This window comes from Ambystoma mexicanum, chromosome 5q (genome assembly GCF_040938575.1).
Source record: "Ambystoma mexicanum isolate Mex_15411 chromosome 5q, UKY_AmexF1_1, whole genome shotgun sequence".
Classification (NCBI taxonomy): Eukaryota; Metazoa; Chordata; class Amphibia; order Caudata; family Ambystomatidae; genus Ambystoma; species Ambystoma mexicanum.
Window position 1 is genome coordinate 641,700,025 of NC_090933.1, and position 15,887 is coordinate 641,715,911.

The window sequence follows — 15,887 nt, forward strand, 5'->3', positions numbered from 1 at the left end:
CAGAGAGATTTGGAAGCTAGAGTGAGGTTCATGTTTAGGAAAATAGAGCAGTTAAGTGAGAAAATCGGTTTTGAAAGCAAGGAAAATGTTACTTACACTAAACTATCTAGGCTATATTGTTAATGATACTCTCACCAATGCCATAAACGATATAGCCCCACTTGAAAGCAAGAAAGAAATAACATTTCACTGCAACTCTTGGTTCTCGGATGAACTCCAAACCCTCCCAGCACCAAAGCGTCAGTCGCTAAAAATCTGCCAAACTGATCCCAGTGACCTAAATAAGAGCCTTTTCAAACAGATAGCCCTCCAATATAAAAAAGCCATCCTAGCATCAAAATCCAACTCTTTCAATGATAGGATTTCAAAGGCCAATTTCCCAAGCTAAAGAATTATTCACAATCTTTAATGAACTAGTCACACCCCCTGCCACTGCAGAAGAGATAAAGACAAAGCCTGGTGTGCGAGCATCCAGTCCGCTATGCTCAACAAAATAAAACTTCTCCAGAATAAAATCCAAAACCACTGCAAAGCCCTCCCAAACCAAAAAACTAACTGCCCCACACAGGACAAGGGTAGTAAGCTCAATCACGCGCAATTCGCCTTTAGAGACATCACTGAACCTGAGGGTCCTTCATCGCATCAAAAACCTCAAACCATCTCTAAGAATTCCGCACCAGCTGCACACATACCTGGTGCGCACACGCACCTTTGGACTCTCTCTACTGACCCGAACTTCGGTTCCCAAGGGCGTTCAACCTACCAGCACTTTGACCATACCAATGGTATACAAGGCGCTATATAAATGCAAAATAACATAACATCTGCCCTCCAAAAATCATCAAGGAATGCGCCAAAGACATAGCACCCCTGATTACTGCCTTCATTAACGCATCTTTCCAAACAGGAACTGTCCCAGACAATCTCAAGAAAGCCTAGGTCCGGCCACTTCTAAAAAAGGCCACTCTTGACCCAGCACAACCCAACAACTACAGACCAATAACAGTCCCGTTCCTCTTGAAAATCCTGGACAAAGCAGCTCAAATCCAGATCCAATCATATATAGAAGTTAATTCCATACTAGGCAAAAGGCAATCTGGCTTCCGGGTCGGGCATGGAACAGAATCCGCCTTAGTAGACCTAAAAAAACAAAACTCCCAGATCATGGACAAAGGCAAACCTGCCCTGCTCCTCCCTTGATCCATCAGCAGCCTTCGACCTGGTAGATCACCAAACACTCACCACCCACCTCACTCAGGCAGCTCACTTCTCTAATCAAGCAGCATCCTGGATCACATCCTTCCTTGAAGGAAGAGCTATGAAGCTCTACTCTGACACAGCAAACGTAGATCCTACCACTATAAACTGCGGTGTCCCCCAAGGATCTTGTACAGCACCCACCCTCTAACCTTTTCACTAAACCACTCTTCGACCTACTTGACTATGTGTGTTGCATATACCAACTATGCAGACGTTACTCAAGTACTTATACCTCTATCGGTGTGCTCTATCACCAAGACACCTCTGCCCTTTACAACATCTATGCAACCATCCAAGCATGGATGGCAATCAACGGACTCTGTCTTAACGGTGAAAAGACCGAAATCCTCATCCGTGGGCAAAAAAAAAACACAATAACGAAACTAAGCCCACAATATGCCAACTTCCACATAGACAACTCAACCATCTCTGTATCATCCCCCATCAAGACTCTAGGGGTTCACATCGACGCAAATCTAACGATGAACAAACAAGTCAGCGCTATAGCCTCTTCATCAGCTTTCAGCACCAAACTCATCAATGCCATTAAAACCTACCTATCCGCTCCCAACTGTCTGGCCATAGCTAGAGCAACTATAGGCGCTAAACTCGATTATTGCAACGCTCTCCTAGCTGGCACCTCCGCCAAGAACATTCACAGACTGCAAACCACACAAAACAATGCCCCAAGAGCCGCTATGATCATCCCCAGAAGAGACCATATATCCCAGGCCAGACTTGAAGCACGGTGGCTACAAGTCAAAGACCGCATTACTCTGAAAACTCTCACCATCACACACAGATGCATCAACAACACCGCTCCCACATACCTATCTTAAGTTATATCAAGAACCACATCCACGCAGCCCACCAGAGCTCAGTACACCAACCAGCTACACATACCACGCAGAGAGCCACAGCTGGAGGTCTATGCTTCTACATTGCACCAAAACTCTGGAACTCGCTCCCTGCCACCCTTAATGCTGAAACTTCCATCTCTGTCTTCCACAACAACCTCAAAAACCACTTACCTCAATTATCACTGTTTCTTCCTCCTCTACTCCTACCAGATATATTGTAATATAAACACAAATGTAATATAAGTTTATTGTAACCTTGTATATATTTTGTATCTCTGCTCAAACTCTCCATTATGTAACAAATACTTGCCTCATAACTCTGTAACTAAGCATTGTACTGTAACAAGTGCTACGATGTCCTCGGGCTGCTGTGCGCTATATAAATATGAGTAAAACAAAAAAGGAGGGACATAGTAAGCTCCAAGGTTGATTCGCGAGGTCAACCTTCTCACCCCAGTGCTCAACCCCAACAATAAAATATATGGAAATTAGTTTGATTACTCCAAATATAACTAAGGGCTTCTAATTTACACCAGACAAAATTGAAAAGAGATGGCACTAGCACATAGAATTATCATCGTATCCTGTCTTTAATTTTAACAGTTTCAACAAGTTACCAGGGTATAAATATGACTACTTAAAGAGTGGGATAAGGACAAAGGCAAGACACGATAGGCTATGTGTTTCTATCGGGTGGGGATTATACTCCCAGTCCACTTTTTGGTTTTGGGATTTTTTGGACAGTAAACAGGTTCCGGTCACCACACGGCGGCGCGTGGCAGGCAAAAGTCAGCTGGGCAAGGTCTGGTCACTGGGTAGCGAACAACTGGGCAATTCGGGTCACTGGATGGCACAGGTACTGCTGGATGCAGTCAGTGGGCAAGCAGTTAGTGGGCAGCAAGCCAGGCTGATCAGGATGCAAAAGATACCACAGCTTTCCCCTTTTTAATGGGAGATTAGTGGGTTGGTTCTGTATCACTGGCCTTGCTGGGATAGGAATCAGCTTTGCTTGGGTTTTGCAGTGGGCTCTGGAGTAGGGTCAGCAATGCTTTGGCCTTGTAGTTGGAATCAGCAAGATGAATGGAGCAGCTCAGGAACGCAGCGCAGGAACTTCAGGAAGAGTCTGTCTAGCGTCCTGTCATGGACTCTTATTTATAATGCATAGTGACATCATAGAAGTCTACGAGTGGGCAGGCTTAGCTAAACACACCTCTAAACCACTGGATTGGTCAGGGGTGATGATCGCCGCCTCGCTCTCAGCTGGTTGGATTTCTATCAGATTTATGAGGCGAGTTTTACAATGTTCGAAAACCTCCCACAGTTACTTTAGCTAAAATCCGATTTTGCCAAAAATGGTACATTTATACAGTTGAAGTGTCTTAGCAAATTACATAAACAGGTTACATATTTTGTGCAGACCATTGCAGTTCAACTCTGCAATCTGAGACAATATTTTGAACGTTTAATAATCTTTTGTCATTTTCAGTGTGAAATGTTCGGCCTAGAATTCTGGGACTTTACACGTGCGAACATACTATCATGGGGCCTATTTCTGTTAATTTTTAACATTCCATCAGGTGTCCTTTCCCCATGATTCACATTCTTCTGGCGTTCGTGTCCCATGCATGCTATTGACAGCCAAGACATCTTATTTGAAAGCCACAGAAATCACATTTAAACTACTGAATAATTACGTTTTTGCCAAGTCCTGTTGCAAAAATATCAGTCATCAAAGTTTCTTAATAAAATAGTTTTTTGAAACAAATGGGCATCCTTTGTCCTACACTGGCCCATTTATTTTTTCCGCTACCACCAACTGTCACTTCCCCCAGAGGGAGGATGGGGGTTTCTCCAGCTTGATTGAAGGTTTATTGCCCGTTATCCACTTAGCACATCCATGTCCTGGAAGTTCCATTGTCAGAGGGTTCAGCCCAGACCAGATTCTGTCCAACCTAGTAATTATGACTCGGGGGTTAATATCTGCTGAGAGGGCCCCTTTTGTTTCCGTCATCCTCTCAGCAGAAACCTGTCTTGGGCCGATTCCTCCCCCTATGCAGCCACTGAAGTTTGATTTCATTCTATTTATTTTTGCTCTGAATTGGAAGAACCTGCTGAATAGAACCATTTCATATATTGTATTTTCACAGTACAATCCCCTTTCACATTGCTAAGCAAGAAGAAGTTTTTGTTCAACCTAGTACTCTCAAACAAGCATTTTTCTCCTTTAGTTTGAAAAGCCCATTTTTACACATGTGGTGCAAGCTGCTAGCACTTTGCTTTCAAATTCGGTTTTTGACTTTCCATCTGGATTCCCACACTGTTTTGCAGCCATAGTGTTTTTCTAGTGGGCAGTAGTTTATGTGAATCACCTATGCACTGAAATTGACATAGCCCACAGCTGGAGCTTCTTTGAATTACTGATTATTAACACTTTGTAACTTAAAAGTGTAGCTTTTTCCCCGTACAGCGGAAAATTAAGTTTTTGTTGATTTTTCTGAGATTTGGTTTGACGGGGCCTGTCATTCAGGGGTCATGCTTGGTTTTGCTCAAGCACAATGGGGATATGAATGGGCATGGCAGGGCCTTATTACTAACAGTAGTTTGAGGAAAAACAGATAAAAATAGCATCAGAGCAGCATCATTTTAAGGTAAAATACCCCCTTTTCAATGGGGACTTTGGACTGGCAGCAAAGCAGCGCTGCTTTTTCACTCCATTTCTTTTGTATATGGAAGAACACCCTGGCAGGCTTCCTCATCGTGCCCCTCCTTGTTCCATCCTGCCCAATATGTGCTTGGCAAGATGGTGCAGCCATCTTTTTGTTGCTGCAAAATGCAGTTTTGAGGCCATGGTGGTCACAGGAGCCGGCGCAACCCTTTTGTTTTTTGTTTTGCTAAAATGCAGCTTAGTGATGTGGGGGGGTTAAGGGGGGAAATACAGCTCAGCTGGGTCAATATATCCCACGGAGGAGGAGATTGAAGGTAGAGGTCAAGAGTGAGAAGGTGAGGTGGGCCTTTTCAGAGAGGAAGAGAGGAATAGGGCCAGGGGACCTGTGGGTGGTAGCAAGGGTGTGTGAGACAGCAGGTGAGACCCCCTAGCTTACAGACAAGGCATTCAAAGAGGTGTAGGATAGAGTAGGTATGATAGAGGAGGGATCCACTCAGGGAAATCAGGGCCACTCCACCTCTGGGCCATTTGGGCCTGTGTTTGCAGAGGAGTTTGTAGCCCTCAGGAAGGAGAGTGTCCAGAGCAGTGACTGAGCTGGCATTGAATCATGTATCGGTAAAGGCGGGGATGTCGAGGTCCAAGTCTTCAAGAAGGAGAAAGATGTCAGAGGAGGGCGACAGCAGAACGAACATTCAGAGCAGCTAAGTGAAGCAGACTGCAAACTTTGAAGGTTTTCTGGGGGATGGGTACAGGGATGTGGTACTTCCATTGGTGGTGGTGGAGAGGCAAGCGAGGATGAGGAAGTAGGAGAAGTAGGAGTAGTTGGAGAAGGGGGGGGGGAGTTAATAAGAGGGCCAGTCAAGAAGGAGAAGAGCAGGTTGAGAACCTTGGGTTATGACAGTCCCATTATCAACATTAATGATGCACCTAGAAGATGAGAAATATGCCAAGAGTATTTCCCATCTAGTGCCACCATTAATGGGTGAAGTGGAAAAAGGGCAGAGTGTGTAGACCGGGTGGGGAGTACATGGGTGAGGAGAGGGGGCAGAAAAGAGGATATCAGTATTCGTATGCCTGGAAGTAGCATTGACGTAGTTGTCCGCAAAAGGTAGGCCTGGTTTAGAGGCCAAGAGGGCTCTTTTAATAATTTTCTAGGTAGGTGATAGAGTAGCAGTTAGAATAGATGGGGGAGATCGAGAGCACCATGTGAGTGGTGGGGGATAGAAGAGGAAGAGAGACAGGCGGGAAAGCTGCACAGTGCCTGAATGAACTCACCAAGCGGCCTAGCAGGCACAGATGAAGGGGTGCTTTGCTCAGGGTATGCACATGGTAACAGGATTTTAAGTACCCAAACTGGGTGAGCGCTAGGATGCAGCAGAATACAATGCACTGGTTTAAATGCAAATCTTAGTTCGACTTACAAATATAGCACTAAAATGCAGCAAAAGACCGTTAGATGAGCAGAGTGTGTTACATAAAGATGCAAGTTCCTGTCAGCATACCAACAGTGCAGGTCAAGATTTAGCTAGAAGGCAGGGATTGTCAAACACACATGAGAAATGGCAACAAAGGGTGAGGGTTACAGAATGCCCAGAATGAAGTATCCACGCAGAAACAAGGAGATGCAACAGTTTAGGATGGTAGATGTATGCATTATAAACACTTGATTTCGAGTTCTAAAAACACATGGAAAAGGCAGTATTACAGGGGGAAAATGGCTTAAGGTGGCTCAAGACTTTGAAGGCAGAGAGCTTGTTACGTAAAGCGTGGGAGAGAAGTGCCACCACACATGCAAGCCGCAAGGTGTAGAGGGAGCATACCGTAATGCACAGAAGATATGGGCTTATCCGTGGATATGGAGCGATGACCCCGATGGTAATGGAAGGCTGTGTTGCACGGCCTAAATGGCAGGGGGCCGTGCAGCCCTCCCTGGCCCGGACCGGGCCAGACAGGGTAGACTCTGTGCCTTGAGAAGGGGCCCCGGCTACCGCCTGCTGGCTCCCCTGGTTGTCTAGCAGAGTGCTGACCAACCAATGGGGTGGTGCGAGGCGAGCTCAGGCTGCCCAAAACGAAGTTAGGAAAAGAGAGAAATGGCAGCAGCCATTTTTAAAGTAAGTGTGGCTGTTGAGCTGGAGGGCATCTGTTATGCTCACCTAAGTTCTGCAGGAGTGTCTGCAATCCTTCGTGTTGTGCCACTGGAATTTCTCAACTACCTCTTCAGGGATGACTGCTCCTAGGGTCGGAATCAAGAGTACAGAGCAAGTGTAAGTGTCAGGGGATCTGGTGAAATGTGAGTATTAGGCACCCACGGCCTCCCACCTCCCTGTGATCCCACCCACCTGTGGGTGTGCTCACCTTGTGTAGATATAAGGTAGGCTCTCTGTCCTGCTGTTATTCTTCAGCAGGGGTACGAGGGTTCTGTAGTCATCAGTTACGTCACTGATGTTAGCTCCAATCCCAGGCCTGCTGTGGCGTTAGAGGGATGTTTGGGCGCTGAGATGCGTGGCACGTGATGCGGCTGATGGCAAGTGTGGCTAGTCTGACTACACAGCTGTGTGCTTTTCCTTGCCTTATGCCTTTCGTTCTGATACTTGCTTACAGCGCCTGACTGTGCCTTCCTTTGTATAAAGTTTCAGTATTCAATCTTGCATGCCCGATTAACTTTCAATAGTTCAATTTTGCATGCTTCTTTAGCGTTCTCGCAGGTCTGTTTTTACTTTTGCAGTTTTGCTTTTATGCAGGCTTTACCGTGGGTAATAATTAAGCAGCGCTCAGATACCTAAGGGTTCGTAGCGCTATATAAATGCCAAATTATTATTATTATTATTATTATTATGACTTCCTCTGTTTAGCTTCTGATGCTCGTTACATGTGCTCCGCTGTTTTCCTATTTTACCTTTTTATGGGCTTTCCTTTGTCTGCAGCTGAGCACGGCTTCCGTTTCCTCAAGATCAGGATCCCCGTGGAACTGGACTGGAACAGAACGAGACGGAGGAGCCTGGGGCCCGCTGTGGGAGACAAAGATTTAAGAAGATGCATCGCGGAACGGCAACAACGGAGAGGACACGTTGCTGGAATCAGGAGGTTGGAGTTCACCGCGGGACGTGTTGAGATGCACGGAACACAGTGGTTGCTACGGCAATCTGTGTAGCATCTTCCGGAGCACGATGAGCATTACGCTGCCAATGAGCAGAACAACGTGAAGCGAAGGTACATGCCTGGGTGTGGCTTATATAGCCAGTCACACCCAGACTGCAGTCTTCAATAGAAGTCAGGGCGGATTCCAATCCATGTTGGGTGACCGGCCTAGTGAATATTGTAGTTGGTGCCATGCATGAGTCCAGCTGGGTTCTTTCCAGATTCTACTGGCTATGTTTCTTGGTGACCTGTGAACCCAATGGGAGCGTCCTGGGGCATGTGTGTGAATGGATTACAGGGTGGGTGGGGGCAGGTGTTGCAGAACTGGTGGTTGTGACAGCATCCTAAAACCATGTTGTGAATTTAAATGCCATTTGCTTAGTGAGTTTTGTTATGTTTATTACTGCTGAAATGCAACATTGTCGTTTTATGGCCTTTCGGACAGTATTGGTGGTGTGTGTGGTGCTGATGCGTCCAAAGTTTTACTATGGTTTTTGGGTGCTCTACTATTGGTGCAATGGTGCAGTATAGCATCTTGAAATGTGTTCATGAATCGCGACTAACAATTGGTGTGGTTTGGGGATTTTTGTTGACACCATCAGACTAATTTTGATCCATGTGAGGTTTTATTAGTTTTCATGGAATTGGGGTGAAATAGTTTAGCAGAGTGTCAAACATGCACATTTGTGTAGGGGAGGGATGGAATTCCATCTAAAAGGCTTTGGAAATGTGTTTGTTGCGTGACAGTATGGTGTCTGCATTTAGTATAGTACATTCTGGTGCTCCGAGCGACAGGTCATTTGAGTGTTTTTAAGCCCACTGCTGGGTCCATAAGTTCAGTTATGCAACAGCAGTTTTCAAATGGAGCAATGCCATATGAAGGGACTTTTTCGCGCAGTATTGACTGCATGGAAGTGTTATACCAGTTTATTTAATGTGTTGGATTCTGATCAGGGTGCACAGGTGAGACACATAGCCGAGTACCACTTTCATATAGCTCAACTCCTGTGAAAAACAATTTCTTTACAAATTAGTACTTAGTAAGATTTGAATTTAAAAAGGCAGAAGGAAATCCACTCAACAGAGCGAGACTAACACAGCTAACCACTCAGTCACCATTAATTTCACATCAGTACAGACAATTGTTACTTTCAGTATGCAATATTTCTATAGCAAATAGACAAACAGCGTTGGAGAAGTGAAACTAGCATGTCAACATTGAAAGTCTGGGACAGGGTACTGATGACTAACTACAGTTAGAGGAGATGAATAAGTTACAGATTTAACATACTTGGACAGAAGGATTTAAAACCATCTCCAGAAAAAGCAATGCATCAAAAAAACTTTGTTGAACAGAGTTCCAAGATCAAGGGAAACATGTCTACAATTAAAAGAGTTAGAGAATGGATTTAAGATTGACTGAATAGCGGATATTTGCAACATTGTTAAGTGATTAAGGGGACAGGAAATCAAATTCCATGTTTTTATTACTCTACACTAAAACTCTATATGACCTACTAGACAGAACCGGCATATCCTATACTAATTAGGCCGGTGACACCCAAATACTCCTTCCCCTGTCGGCCTCTTATGGTGAAGATGCCCTCCGGCTCAAAGAATAGGTCAGCATCCAAACCTGGATGGCCACGAATGTCTTATGCTTGAATGACAACAAGACTGAGATCTTGCTGGTATATGCTCTCTCTCCAGGCTGCGCTCAGCCCCCAGTAACCTCCTTCAGAATAGATGGAATCCAGATCCAAGTACCCACGCCAGTAAAAACTCTGGGTGTCTATTTGGATGCCTCTTTATCTCTTACCAAACAAGTGAGTGCGGTGGCCTTAGCAGTATACACCGGCAAACTTATCAATTCAGCGAGAAAATTCCTGTTGCCAGAGCTGTCTAACCATCGCAAGAGCAATCACGGGGGCGAGGCTGGATTATTGCAATGTCCTCTTTGAGGAACCGCGTAATGGAAAATCAATAAACTAGAGATTATTCAAAATAACTCGAGCTGCTCTAAATATTACTAAAAGAGACCACATCTCAGCCGCCAGAAAAAAGGCACTCTGGCTCCCCATCAGGGAAAGGATCATCTTCAAAACTGTTTACCCACAAATGCCCAAACACCACAACCCCACAATATCAGGCCAAGAAAAATCGAACAATCAAAATTCAGCAGGCCAGTAAGATCCCTCCATGCTAATCTGCTGCTCCTCCCTTACGTGAAAAGAGCCAAAGGAGGTGGAGTGAGCTCCCCATTTGTGGCCGCAAACCAATGGAACGCTTGTCTCCCCAGAACCAAGGGCAGAAGATTCCTACTGGGCCTTCCACAAGGCCCTAAAAACATGGCTATTTGCCAAGTGCTCCTACTCAGCCAGAACCACTTATTACTGCTCCTAACTGTACTTAACGCATTGGTGCGTCAGGGGTAAATTGTCACTCCTCTGTTGAAGCTTTTTGTATCATGTAACTGGCCCACAACCGCACCCTGGTGCCTCAGGGTTTAGGCGCTATACAAATGTAAAAATAAATAGGCTGCTGGATGGTCATTCAACATGTTAAATCTTTTAGATCACGCACATCACCACCATAGCGCTAGTACTGTGCCAAGCCATCTCTGAATAGTGGAATATTGTGCCCTTGTATTGGGTGAATCAGACCATTGTCTCTGGAGGATTAGTTGTGTCCAGAGGAGAAGTAAAGGAACAGATAACTGGTTACAAGGTTGTTAAAGGAAAGGGTCGATGAAAGAAAGAGCAATAGAGGGGATAGAGGTCAACCTGCTGCGACAAGATGCGAGAGTGCTGGAGGAAAGAACGAGCGGCCTAGAGAGTGCGGTGAAAACCAACACAGACACCAGCACAAACAATGCCAAGGAAGTCCACATACTGAAGCAACAGGTGGCTAACCTGGAGAACCGAGCGGAGGAGGCTGAGGGGAGAGCGAGACGTAACATACGTGTGGTCTGCCAGAGGGGGAGGAGGGCCAAGATCCCACAGACTATGTGGAGAATATGATTCTACAGGAAATAGGAGCCAACAAGCTCTCACAAGGATTTGCTGTTGAACGGGCGCACAGGGCCCTGATGAGGAAACTACAACCCGGAGCCCCCTCCCTCCCCCTCAGGCAATAATAGCAAAGATCCTGAACTACAAGGATAGAGAGAAGATCTTGGAGTTCTTTCGCAAAGGTGGTACGATAAAAAGGGAGTCTGCAACTGTCACAGCATACCCTGATTACACCATGTTGGTGCAGAGACAGCATTATAGCTATGTGGCGATCAAGTAGAGACTGCGCAGAGCTGGAATCAACTTCATGCTTTTGTATCCCGCAAAGCTTAAAGTCTTGCACAAAGGCAAGGTGTATTTTTTTGATGCCCCGGAGGACGCGGCGACATGGCTGGATACGCAGGGCTGTCCGGAGCAAGATCACGATAAGTGATGGGGATACACCATGCATGATAAAGAGACGGGGGTGAGGGGACCCGGGAAAGAGACTGTAGTACAGATAACAGGGGTGGGGCAGGGACAGATGATAACGAAAATTGTAACATGGGACACTAGGACTTGTTGGACTAGAATATAAAATACAAAAGTAAATTGGGTAGCACTAAGCGTGCTTAGTTTGAAGCGCGAACAGGAGCAGCAAGATGGAGACAACCTACCCCAGGAGTTCGAGTAGTAGGATCGCCATTAGGGCGACTTCTCCCTGCTGAGCCGTGAGTACAGGCTATTGCCGGAAAAGGGCTAGATGCGGGGGTGTCCGAGATCCAGGGATGGAGCTGGGCAACAGTTGGGGAGGGTGTTGGAGTGGGAGGGAACCGGGGGAAGTGAGTTGGGGCTGGGAAGGGTGGGAGGTTGGGAAATTTGAGGTGTTTATAGTTTGGGGAAGTTTAACTTGGGGAACGAGCCTACACAGAATGAAAATCTATTTGGATATGGACTGCACTTGTGGAGGGAGGAGTTGGATCCTAACACACCACGGGGGCCCTTAAAGTAATCCCTTGGAATGTCAGAGGGCTCAATAGCCATCTAAAGAGGAATAAGGTCATGCTGTATCTACGCAGACAGAAAATAGATATAGTCCTGCTGCAGGAGACTCACCTCCTGCAGGAAAAGATGGATGATCCGGAAGAAATGGAGGGGGACCATCGTAGGTGCGTCATATTCGGCCTACGCTAGGGGGGTGATCACTTGGGTGGCGCCACATGTCCCGTTTCAGCTATTACAGTCTACAGTCAAAGCAGACGGTAGGATGTCATGAGAGGGTTGGTGGAAAATAGGGAGATAAGCATCATAAACATGTACGCCCAAACCAAAACACGGCGGCATATTTTAGAACCTTATGTAATAAACTCAGCACGTGCTTAGGAGGGGCGGTGATCTGGGGAGGAAACTAATTGCGTGTTAAATCCCAAGGTAGATAGATCAGATGGTAAAATGGATAGACCCACCCCAGCCGCCAGAGCGCTGCAGTCACTGTTGATTTATTTCGGGTTCGAGGATGTATGGAGGTCGCACCACCCACGGGAGGGACAAAATTCGCACTATTCAGCTCCACAAAATGTACATACTAGGCTGGACTACATGTTCGCCACACAGGAGTGAATGACAGAGAACGCATACAGAATACAAAGCGAGGGTCCTCAGACCACTCGCCGCTAATCATGGTTTGGCAATACCGACGCCCGAGAGCAAAGACACTGACATGGCGCCTCAGAGCAGAGGCGCTGAAAGACAACATTTTTAGGGATGACATGAGTGAGGAAATAAGCTATTTTGAGATCAATACAGGCAGCATAGAGACGGCGGGTATGCTCTGGGAGGCCTTTGAAGTGGTAATGAGGGGGGTACTATAGCTAAGTCCAAGGGACTACAAGGAGGGATCTTCGTCGAACTGCAAGACACAGAGAGAGATAGAAAGAGCGCTAAGAGGGGAGGTAATACCAAGGAAGATCATGAAGTAATACTTAAACTGCAACAGAAATGTGCGGGGCACTGGGAGAGACTGTGCAATCTTAACTATAAAAAGTATAGAGAGACAGCATACAGGCGGGGACAAACCAGGGAGGGCCCTGGCATGGCTATACAAGAGCGAGACCCCCAGGCCCACAATTGGAACGATAGAGGCATAGTGGACACCCAAGAAGGAGTTAACCAGGAATTTGAAGAGTATTACCGACTCCTGTATGGAGATGAGGAAAGTGATTGCAAAGAAATAGTAGAAACAATGGAGGACATAGGACTGTCGCAGATCAGCGCTGAAGAGCGAGAGGAGTTGGACGCTCAGATTACTTTAGAGAAATTGGAAGAGGTAGTGAGGCAGTTGCCCACAAGCAAGACTCAGGGGACAGATGGACTCCCGAGCTAATTTTATAAAACATAACGACAAGGTGCTTCCCCCGCTTTTGGAGTTGCTGAATGAAGCATATGAAGTGGGAAGGCTATCAGAGTCCCTCAGAGAGGCTATCACCATACCGCTTCCCAAACCCAATAAGCCTGGTCACAACTGTGGCTCATACAGACCCCTATAAATGCTGAATCTGGACAGCAAAATATTAACAGCGGTCTTGGCAAACAGAATGAGGAGGATTATTGGTAAACTAATACACAGCGACCAGACTGGCGATGTCCCAAACAGGAACACATCCAACAATCTCAGGCGACTCCATCGAGTCATTGAGCACACAAATGAGGACGAGGGTAAATTGGCAATTGTATCGTTAGACACAATAAAGGCCTTTGACTCAGTTAAATGGCCATGGCTGATTGCGGCCTTGGCCGGCTATGGGATAGGACCTGGGTATCTTCAGTGGGCTAAAATGTTATGTAGCGCGCTGCTGGCCAGAGTTAAAATGGGAGCAGTGATATCAGAGAGGTGGCAACTCAGTAGAGGCACTAGGCAGGGATGCCCGTGGTCTCCCATGCTGTATATTTTGGCCCTAGAGCCCCTGGCGATATACCTGAGGCAACAGTACGACATGACGGACATTACCACAGGAGGGGAACCGCATTTAATTTCTTTGTACGCGGATGACATGTTGCTGTGTTTACGGTACCCGGAAGAAAACCTCCAGTATATTCTGGAAGTGATGGAGAGATACGCAAGGCTGTCTGGTATAACCGTGAACCCCAAAAAATCCTGTATTGGGCAGGTACAAAGGGATCTCGTTAGAACAGCTACCGGTACTACAGATACCATGGGAGGTTAGCACGTTTCGTTATCTTGGGATAGATATATACCACACAGTGGAAGAGGAACACCAGCACAATACAGAGGAAGCGATCAAGAAAATCGAAAATAGCATGAACATCTGGGTGAGGCTACCCTTGGCGATGATGGGGCGAGGGGCAATGTTGAAAATGGTGGTCCTACCAAGACTCTTGCACTATTTTGGGAACATCTCATATCTGATATCAAGGCGGTTCTTTGCTAGGATAAATGGCATATGCAGGGAATTCCTTTGGCATGGGACGAGGAACAGAGTGGCCCTTTGGAAGCTACAAAACTCAAATGAGAAAGGGGGTATAAAACTGCCAAACTATGACATTTATTACATAGCAAGCCAGCTGCAATATGTAGCTAAATGGCTCTCTGAAGAGTCAACCTCGGAGACCAGGCTGTTCCGACAGGACTGTGCCCCATTCTTCCTAAAGGAATTGATATGACTGCCTAAACCGGACATGGAAGGGCGCCCAAAGATGATACTTGGGTGGAAAATGTGGCTCAGGGCCTGCCAGTTAATGGAGAATCCATTCCTGTGTTCCCCGCAGGTACCACTAGTGGCGCTTGCGGGTAAAGAAAAGCAACTAAGAATGATTAGGAAACACTGGGAACCGGTGGGGATAGCAACAATGGGCGATATATGGCAGGAAGGGAATATAAGGGACTTTGAAGTGTTGGGGGAGGAAACCGGGGTTACACGCTGGCCAGTATATCACATACTATAGGGTGGTGCGGAGAATCAAGGAGACATGGTCCGAAGTAGTACTAGAAGATGAACCGGACGCCACCATAGATACAATATATGACATAGAGGGGGGACATGAGATGTCTAGACTATATGAGCTGATGATGTCCAAAGTGGGAAAGGAAGTGGCACAACTGAGACAGGACTGGGAAGAGGAAGTGGGAGCCCCAATGAGTAATGGGATGTGGGAACGAGCCCAAGGGTACCACGAAAAAGTGTCAGGAAATGCAAGACTACAACAGATAAAATTATATATAACCCACAGGGCGTATATGACACCCCAGAGAATAGCCAAATTCAAAAACGCAGGATGACAATCATGCCCCAAATGTGATTAGGAAAATGCCGGAATGGTGCACATGTTCTGGTCATGCCCAGTCATTGAGCGATTTTTTGGGGTGAATTGGCACAAAGGCCAGGAGAAAAAGGAATTAAGATTGTGGTGGACACAGTGTGGGCCTGCTTGATAGGAGGGTCTCCTAGACCACGTAAGCACAAGCATGTACGTAAACTAAAAGACCCAGCGTATGCACTTGCAAAGAGGAGAATTGCTATGGGGTGGAAGGCATGCCATTGACCACGAAAAGAAGTAAAGATCTACAGAAATGGGCTGAAGCAGAAACTACAGTATGGCAAGAAGCAATTAATGCTGGGGGGGATGGAGGAGCCTGAGACCCCGATAGCCTGGAAACAACTGATAGTTATTTGGGCTAACGCGAGACCCAACAGAAACCATGGAAGAGGAATCCCTATTACAAGGCGCAGGAATAGAGCATGAAACAGTAGGCACAAAGGGGGGGGGAGAACGGGAGAAGCAGTGGACATGATGATGCGATGTATATTTAAAATGTCACTATATGCACTGCAAGTTTGGTTTGTATTGTTTGTTGAAATAAAATTAATAAAATTGTTTAAAAAAAATACCAACGCTGGAGAACTACAGCTAAAGGTAACTAATCCTCCTGCAGCATTGGGTCTTTCATAGATGCAC

The 15,887-nt window shown here is 46.2% G+C and overlaps 1 protein-coding gene across 8 annotated transcripts in view; it reads right to left on the reverse strand.

Moving 5' to 3' along the window:
• Positions 1-15,887, reverse strand: part of ASPH (aspartate beta-hydroxylase) — a 1,438,894-nt gene that overhangs the window by 1,032,003 nt on the left and 391,004 nt on the right. The gene's annotated exons all lie outside the window — the stretch shown is intronic.